The 9,627-nt window shown below is 36.3% G+C and overlaps 1 long non-coding RNA gene across 1 annotated transcript; it reads right to left on the minus strand.

Annotated features, from left to right (window-relative positions):
- Nucleotides 1-1,537: 1,537 nt before the first annotated feature.
- On the minus strand, nt 1,538-9,627 carry LOC127863586 (uncharacterized). The gene is made up of 4 exons (XR_008041104.1): nt 9,568-9,627; nt 7,186-8,055; nt 2,951-4,964; nt 1,538-1,973 (listed from the first exon to the last, which is right to left on the minus strand). It is a non-coding gene; the product is annotated as an uncharacterized LOC127863586 (long non-coding RNA).

Consider the following 9,627-nt stretch of genomic DNA (forward strand, 5'->3'; position numbering starts at 1 on the left):
CAAAAACATTTAAATAAGCCTTAGGCTTGCGATGCAATCAAGCTTGAATAAATATTTTTTTAATTAATATATTGAAACATATTGTGAAACAAAAAAGTTCCAATTTAAACCTTAAAATCATAACAAAATACAATTCTAATGTGTACATTTTGACATCACAATCAACGCTTTATGTAAGTTAGAACTTTGAAAATGGGGTAGAAAAGTAAACCTAGTTCTGGAAAATTTGGGCTTAATTCATGTGCATTTAGACACTTTCGGCCTAGACTGGATTGGCGTTTAGAAGAGACCTTCTTAGAGCAAAACATTCCATAAAAGCAGAAATTGTCTTCCCTGATTAGCCTGTGTGGACTGTACATACATGAAGCCTGGTTTTCCCAGAGCCTGGCTCATATGGAAATATATATGTAAACAAAAAGTACCTAACATGATCCATACAAACGTAAGATAATAAAACTTTAATATGCATAATTTGATATCACAAGGAATGATTCATGCAAATTTGAAACATGTACATGGGTTATAAATATAAGGCTTGTTCTGAGAAAAGTGAGCTTAAGTCAACCCAGGGTAATTAGGGAGGAAACTTTCCTTTTGAATGGTAGTTTTTGTTAAAAGAAAGTTTCTCGGACAACAGTTTACGCTCAAGCATAAGCTCAGTTTTGGCAGAACACAGCATATATAATCATTTTCCATACTGAGCAAACGTTTCAATCAAGTGCTGCGAGTAGATTGTCCAAACATTTGAGATGGCTGGCCCGCGGGCTGTTGTTGTTGTTGTAATTGTCGTTGCTGTACAGATAGCTTTGTTGTTTGGATACTGTGGGCTTGCTGAACGAGTAGCTCTGATTTGGCAACGTCTGAAGCTGAACACCACCAGACAATTATAGGTGACCGTTGCTATATTGTGAGACCCCCAGCTGTGAAAGGCACATAGAGAGAAATCAATTGAACTCCACGAAATATGACTTTTCAGAGTTGTTTTAGGGACTTGTTCACAGTTTGATGAAATGACGAGTTTCAAAATAATTGGCATTATCACTATATGTGATAACACTATTAAAAAAAGAATTAATTCATAATGTTTAAACAAGCGAAATAACCCCCCTGATGAAGGGGTGTTAAAATTTAACAATCATTTAAAATAATATTTGTTCTTAAATGGATAATCAACTTTCAAAATGGCAAAATAATACAGCAGTTGTAAAAATTTTCCTCTATAATTTTGAAAATGCTATAAGCACTATTTTATTATATGATGGACTTGGTTGAGGATTCTTGTTTGTGTTCTAAAGTGGAAATATAAGCATGATATTTGTGTTCTTCAAGGTGATGACACCGTTGAAGGTAATATTCAATTGCTAAAGAGGTGTGGACAAAGTTTGTTCCACAAACTTATAACACAAATATGCAGACCAACGGATGAAGCAACTGACAGCTACTGATAGTATCCCTTTTGAACTTTCATTACCAAGGTATAATGATGTATTTATTATTTATTTAACATTTATGCTAGGCCCCTAAATTGTTTGAGATAGCTAAGTCCTCTATACAAAATAATTCGAGGGCTGAACGGAAAACTGTTGTATCTTCTTCTTTATTTTATATGAGTTACGACAGTCTTCCGTTCACCCCTGGAAAAAGTAATGAAAGAGCAACAGTAGGCATCTGTGGTCAAAATGATTGTATTAAACCCTGCATCATGCCAGAAACATGAATCCACAGCTAACCTGGGACGCCAGGTTGTTCCACTGCTGCTGGGAGAAGCCCCGGGACAATAGAGTTGAGAACTCGTGGGCATCGTGTCCCCTTCCCAAGTGCTCACAAGGCTTGGGCTGGGGGCGGCTGTTGTTGGAGCCCTGATTGATACTGGGGTGATATTCGTCCAAGAATCCCATTTCTCTGAAGGGTCACGTTAGTCGCAGTGGCACTGTTCATTCCGGAAAGGGCGCCATGTTCATTGACAAGATGTCCTGTAAAATCGAATATAAACACAGTGAAACTCAAGGTGCATCTGCAGGAAATCATTCTTATTATCACTAAAAGGTACTTCACTAAAAGTAAGACACAGGACAAAAACAATACACAGCACTACACAGTTTAGTGTATGAACTGTTGAGATAATTACGCCTTATTGACTACATGCTGATGGCATTTATGCACAGACAAGAGGCCAGATTTCAGACAGTTCACCCAGTTGTTCACTCAAAACAAGAAAGCCAACAAAATACACCTGTTTAAAAGACTGGGTTACATTGATCGTGAGTGCAATGGCAGACAAGATTAATTTGGTCAATTTTTTCTTAGTTAAAGAGTCAGATTTTGGAAGTGCTACAGGCATTCTGGCTGGTTACTAAACTGATTCGAGATATTATGACCACAAACATTATCAATAACTTACATGATGATCCAAGTTAAACTTTTGTTCTTAAGACAGCAGGCATTATAGTTGACACCAACAGTCCACTTGCAGCTGCTAATTTTTTTTCTATAAAATCAAAAACTGTTATGCATTATTGTTTCTGGTTTTGTTTTTGTTGAATGGACCCATGTAATACTTTCTGCAAACATTGATGCCATTTTGGCAAAGACAAATGAAATCAATTAATTTGTAGATGTAGTGGGTTCATCAAGGTCCATGGACATAATCAGAATGCTGTATTTACCATGCATTAAACGTAATTGTAAACTCCTAAATTTCAATTTAATTGCGAGTTTTACATTGGTACATCTGAGTGCGTATTTGCAAAAAATGCCTAGTGTATAATAAATATATATACTAGACGCCATGTTTACAATCAAAAATTGGGTGCGCATTATACATGGTTGCTTGTTATACATGGTAAAGTACAGTACATGACAATCTATTATATTATCACAATTAAATCAATAATTAAACAAAATATTCAAAAAAGGTGAGTCTCAAAATTAGTTTTCTTAAGTCTCATACATTTTAAGACTGTTGTCCATGAAACTGTTCATTGCTTAATTGTGAACATTGTTGTTGCTGCTGCTGATGATGCTATTGAAGCTGAAGCAGCAATGTCTGCATGTCCTGCTGTTGTAACCTCTCTTTCTCTCTCTCAACTTTAGCTTCTGTTGTTTTAAGAGAGACTGACAGACTTTTGAACATCAAATTAAACATCATAAGTGTTAAATGTACACTTAAAAATCATATTCCTTAAGTGTAACATTATTTCTTGAAATGTATTTAAATGTTCAATAATTGAAATTAATCTGCATTTTCCTTAGTTGTAAACAATTTAAATGATTCTTAATTCAAAATCATCTACTTGGTCCATATTTACATGGAATCATTAGTAGAAGAATGCCTGCGGATAAGCTTGTGTTTACGAACAGACAGACTGAATGACAGACACACAATATGGCCAAGGTGATTCCAATATACCCCCTCTTTAATTTGTTACAGGGTAATAATGAACATACCAACAGGTACATATTTACATGAGAGGTAACATACATATGTCCAAGGTAATTCCAATAACGCCCTTTAATTTGCTGCATTTCCGCCCAAAAACAGAAAAAACTATGCCCTCACCTTGTATGATTAAAACTGGTTTGATGTAAACTGTTAGATACAGTATTTATTTACCCACTTGGCCAATTTAAAAACACACTTTTCACAGCTTTTTCCCTCAAAGATTAGAGAAGGTTTATAGAACTATATGAGCCTTGTTCTGGGAATACATGCCTTTATGCATGTGCATGCACTGTCATCCCAGATGAGCCTGTGCAGTCTGCAGACGATAAACAAGGACAACACTTTCCGCATTTATGAATTTCAGCCCAAAAATGTATGGAAATACGTCTTGACCCTTTATAATTTCAACTTATATTAAATCAACTGTTATATGTATTTATTCACTCAGTTTGACCAATTTAAAAACACAAAATTCCTGATAAGGGACAGAAAAAAGGTCAGAAAAAGAACTGATGTTACATGAAATAAATGTGAAACTCTAAACTCTTTAAATACTGGGCTTAATGCATAAGCCTAAAGTGCCGTCCCATATTAGCCTGTGCAGTCTGCACAACTAATCAGTTATGACATTTTCTGCTTTTATGGAATTTTAAGTTAAAAGGTTTTTTCACAAAGTGTTGCCTCTGATTTGCCTGAGCAAACTTCACATGCTTTTCTGGGACAACACTATCCTCATGCCTGAGCAAACTTCACATGCTTTTCTGGGACAACACTATCCTCATGCCTGAGCAAACTTCACATGCTTTTCTGGGACAACACTATCCTCATGCCTGAGCAAACTTCACATGCTTTTCTGGGACAACACTATCCTCATGCATTAAGACCTGTTTTCCCAGAGGGAGGCTGAAAAACTTCCTGTTGTTGTTAATGCTGCTGCTGCTGTTAAAGGGAAACAGACAGAGATGGTGCAAGTCCAGGTCATTCCCAGAATGAGGCTGAAATACTACCTGTTGTTGTTAATGCTGCGGCTGCCGTTAATGGGATACAGACAGAGATGGTGCAAGTCCAGATGCCAAAGTAAAACCCGGGCATGTCAGAAAACAGCTGCTGCTAAATGGCGTCAATCGCAGACTGCTCCTCAGGCGTCAGTTTCACATTATTCGAGATCAACATATCGAGGTCGGTCACATTTACAGAAAGTCACTCAACGCCTCCTCTATCTGCTGTATCAGATCTTTTCCACTTGAGCAACTCGTCTGGAACAAGTTTTCCAAGCCCGGCATTGAAATGTTGCTAAGCAACATCAAATCTGTGACGGAAGTCGGACTCACCAAGGCTCCGCTGTTCGAAGTGTTGATGTAGCCAACAAGGGAGAAGATGTTCATAGGTGGCGTGCTAGGCTGATGCAAGATGTCTTCGTGCTGAATTTCTTGAGCGAGTTGTAGTATTTGTGAAAGAAGGGGTGGGGATTGCCATCGACATTGACTTCAACGGTGTTTGTCTTGTTGGCTAATAATGTTTGCTGAAAAGGAAAACTTTACATGTGAGACTTAACAACTTTAAATGTGAGACTACATGACTTTTAATATGAGACTGAGCTATATGTACACCTTTAAAAGTGAACATATACAATTTTAAATATGAGACAAGACAACTTTCATTGTGACATCATACAACTTAAAATGTGAGACTGTACACATTTAAAAGTGAACATATACAACTTTACAATTGAAACTATACAACTTTAAATATGAGACCATACAACTTTAAATGTGAGACTGTACACCTTTAAAGGTGACACTATACAACTTTAATTGTGAGACTATACAACTTTAAATGTGTGACTATACAACTTAAAATGTGAGACTGTACTACTTTAAAGGTGAAACTATACAACTTAAAATGTGAGACTATACAACGTTAAATGTGAGACTTTTTTCAATTTTTAATGTGAGACTATACAACTGTATAGCATATCTTAAGAAACAATAGATGGGAGTTTAATACTGTAAGTGTATGAGTGTTTGATCACACACGTTTTGTCTATGGATAAGACACAAATGCGAAAATACAGATGGACATCAATGGTAAATTCAGCCTACGACATTCTATCTTGGTACAGGGGGCTTTTATAATTTTAATACTTATTATTGCCTATTCTGGTTAAAACAATTCAATGTAAGTGATATTGAATCGATACTAGTTATATATACATTATATGGCATCTTTTTTGTAGGACAAACCTTAGATTTAAAGTTTCACTTCTAGTCACTCGTGTTGAAATTGGGTGCATTAGGATATAAAAGCAATATAGCGCCATTGTTTTTCGCAAACATCTGGGCTCTGATCAAAATAATCATCAAATCCAATTACAAGCCAAAAGCTGTATCGAATGCATTGACTTCACTCAGGTAGAATAGTAATAATTAGCGCTAATTGTTAACAACTGTATTATCCATTGTGTGTTTCTCAGGGATGTTGCAGGCAAACGGCGGATCCGGATCAAAGACAATAAACGCTTTGTGATCAACAACTGACTGATATAGATTCTGCACTTTTATTACAAAGAAATAAAAAAACATATTTGTTTGTGTTTGATTGTTTGCGTTTACCTACATTTACTATTATCTAATTTTTATGTATCAATTCAAGTTTGTTTTATTCATTGACAGTTTTGTCTGATATAGTTAAACTTTCTGTCATAAATGGTCAGAATAAAAAAAAATTGACGCAATTATATTCGATAATTGGATATATATGCATATTAGAAAAATGGTATTCAAACAGTTATTCAGTCCCACCAATCAGCTTAATTCATAATACTGAACTTGTTAATGGCATACAGTAATAAGGGCCAGTTACTACAGGGGCCTATACAAACAAAGTTAACGTTAACCTCATTCACCTGATAACGAAAGACTAGTTCATTTACATATGCTTAACATGGTCTACCTCCTGCATGTAACTCTCAAGGGTTTTCCCCTGTTTCCCACCGCAATTTATCGCGGACATGTACTACAAACAAATCTGGTATTGATTGACACAATTTTGTTTATTTATTTTTTTAATCAGAAATTAATGAATTTAAGTGCTGATGAAATAGTCTTTTTTTTTAAATGACACAATTTCTTGCTGACGAGAATATATGGGTTCACAGTAGATGTGAAATAAACAACATATAATTTTTTTTATAACACCCATAACTTCAAAATAGTATTAAAACCTAGTGAAATAAGCAAATTAAGCCAGTTATTCTTCTAAAAGACTTAGACATGTGCTAGAAATAGGGGCTAGCTCTGTGCAAATAGTCGTTTTTTGTGGCAAACGGTCAATTGGGAATTTTAGCCAGTAACAAGCAAATTCGTTGAATTGATATCACCCACCAATATGCTTCTGGACACAAAAGTGTTATATTTGACACTAAAAAAAGCATTTTTTCAAGATACAAAGGGCCATAACTCTGTTATTAACAGATGGTGTACAATGCCATTTCGCGTGCATCATCCTCTTATCCATATATATATATACTCATACCAAGTTTAAATGAAATCCGCCAAAGCACTTCCAAGATATGGCTCCGGACAGAAAAGTGCCGGACGGATGGAAGGACGGAAAGACGGACGGACGGACAACGCCAAAACAATATCCCTCTGCCTATGGTAAAATATAGACGTTTTAAGATTAGGAATGGAACTGAATGATCAGCCCCAATTTACCAAATAAATAACACTTTAAAATCTCACCTGAAGCTCAAGATGCAGAGATGACATTCTAGCCTCGCTGATATTGCTAAGGGCCGAGTTTGAGTTCTACCTAACATCGGGTTGAGAATCAAAGGGCATACTGTACCACACAACAAAACTGCTGTCATTTTTCAACGCCTTCTCAAGCATCGACTCAATGCGAGGCCGTTTTGGCTTGGAGTGTGAAGTGCTCAAAACAAACCCCCATAGGTACACCTTTAGCACCTTGTTAACGATGTTGGGCAGAATATGCGCCTGAACCATGCCAGATTTATTCATCGTGCTATGAGTGTTCATTACAAAGTTTATTTGTCAGCAACTGCGTAAAAAGCACATTCACTTTGGACATTTTGGATGCCTAAGAGGACAAACTGGGATGGTCCATAATGCTACTACTATCGAAATCAGAAGTAGCCCCCGTGGATAGCTTAGGCTTCGAACTTTAGCTCTTCAACTGTTTCTAGATTTTCTCCCATTATTCACTTTCGCTCTGTTAGTCCCATACTGCATGGAACAAGTTATCAAACTTTTTATTCTTCGTAATATTTGTTGTGAAGTCCACAATCAGTGACTGTTAGTATTACCATATCTACTGCTATATTTCCTTGTGTCTGCAATACGGGACCCACCTCTGGCTTTGGAGCTAAACAAACTACTCAGGCTCGAGTGTGGATCAATTGAAACGGACATTGCAGTTGTTGAGAACAGCTTGTGAAAACTCAACACGCTCAGGCATTCCTGCAGAACGGTATTGTTCAACAAGCTTTGAGGCAGGACGTCAGGGGAGGGGAAGGGTTGTCCTGGACTGAGGCTCCTGGGGGTCCGACGGGTGCCGTTGCCACGTCAACTCAATACAATGCTCGTACTCATCTGAAAACAACAGCACCATGGGTGATATGAAACAGTAACACAAAGGTTTATATTTAACAATCCAGAACAAACTATGCCTCTTGATTTGATGTGAAGGTTTTCAACAGATACATTTCATTCTCATTAATTTTTTATCAGGCACTTCATTAGTTCCTTGTCCAAAAAGCATGAAAATTAATTCAATCAAACCATTTCGTAGTAAATCATTGAAAGTGTTGGTCAATGTTATATTAACCTGTCAATTCATAATAACGATTTTTTACTTAACTTGCAGAGATGTTATTTCATAAACCAATATGCATCTCATTAATATTCAAAAGTGTCATCTCATATAAGCATGTCAATTCCACATAAGCTAATCAGGTAGGATACCGACTAGACTGATTTTTTATTAAAAGGAGACTTCCTTTCAACAAAAAATACCTTTAAAGAGGAAAGTGTTGTCCCTGATTAGTCTGTGCGGACTGCACATGCTAATCAGGGATAATAATTTAAGCAAGTGCATTAAGCCCCATTTTCCAACAGTGCAGCTCATTTATCTTTTTAGCCAGTAATATTTCCTGCATAAAAATAAATAAAAACAAGGGACAAAATTGTCACAAAACCAGGTTTTCAATGTGAAAAAAAAGTCTGATAAAGGGAGACAACTCAACCTGAAGTGATTGTTTATAATTAACCCCCATTTGTTTCAAAATAAATGAATTTTTAGTCATGGCGACCTTGACCTTGGAGATATTGACGTAATTCTTTTGTGCGACACACCGTCCCATGATGGTGAACAAATGTGCAAAATGATTTTTTTAGATCTCACAATGAATGACATAGTAATGGCCCGGACAAGCTGATTTATGGCCATGTTTGACCTTTGAACTCAAAGTGTGACCCTGACCTTGGAGATATCGACGTAATTCTTTCGCACCACACGCCGTCTAATGATGGGAAACAAAAATAATGTGCCAAATGATTTTAAAATCTCACAATGAACGACAAAGTTATGGCCCGGACAAGCTTGTTCCGCCCGCCGACATTCGCCAATCTAATAACCAGTTAATAAAAATCAATTTGTTAAAAATTTAATATTTTTTATGAAAAGGACTCATTCTATCAAACGTTTACAATGCCTTCACAGATGTTTTACTGTCAACATATGGTTCAATAAATGGGAGCCAACAATTTAACATTAATGTCTTCCCGAAGTTTCAACAACACACACAACTTTTTTACCATACCTTTACAGATCTTTGACTGTTAAAATCTTTTTATATTTTCAATAGACAAAAATTCAAAAGTAATTCAACATAAAACCAAAGGTGTAAACATAATTAGACAGCAAATACAAGGCAACAACTCACTGCTGGTGAAGATCTTCAGTTCTCTCCCTTGTTATTGTAGGCGCAATAAATTTAACAGCAACTAAATGGCAACAACTCAATACAGGTGCAGATTTCAAATTCTCTCCTTTGTAAGTGTCAGCTAAATTAATTAAAAAACAACTTAAGGGCAACAACTCACTGCTGGTGCAGATCCAGAGTTCTCTCTCTTGTGAGTGTCAGCTAAAAAGTCCTTCATGAT

This window comes from Dreissena polymorpha, unplaced genomic scaffold, assembly GCF_020536995.1.
Source record: "Dreissena polymorpha isolate Duluth1 unplaced genomic scaffold, UMN_Dpol_1.0 chrUn017, whole genome shotgun sequence".
Lineage (NCBI taxonomy): Eukaryota > Metazoa > Mollusca > Bivalvia > Myida > Dreissenidae > Dreissena > Dreissena polymorpha.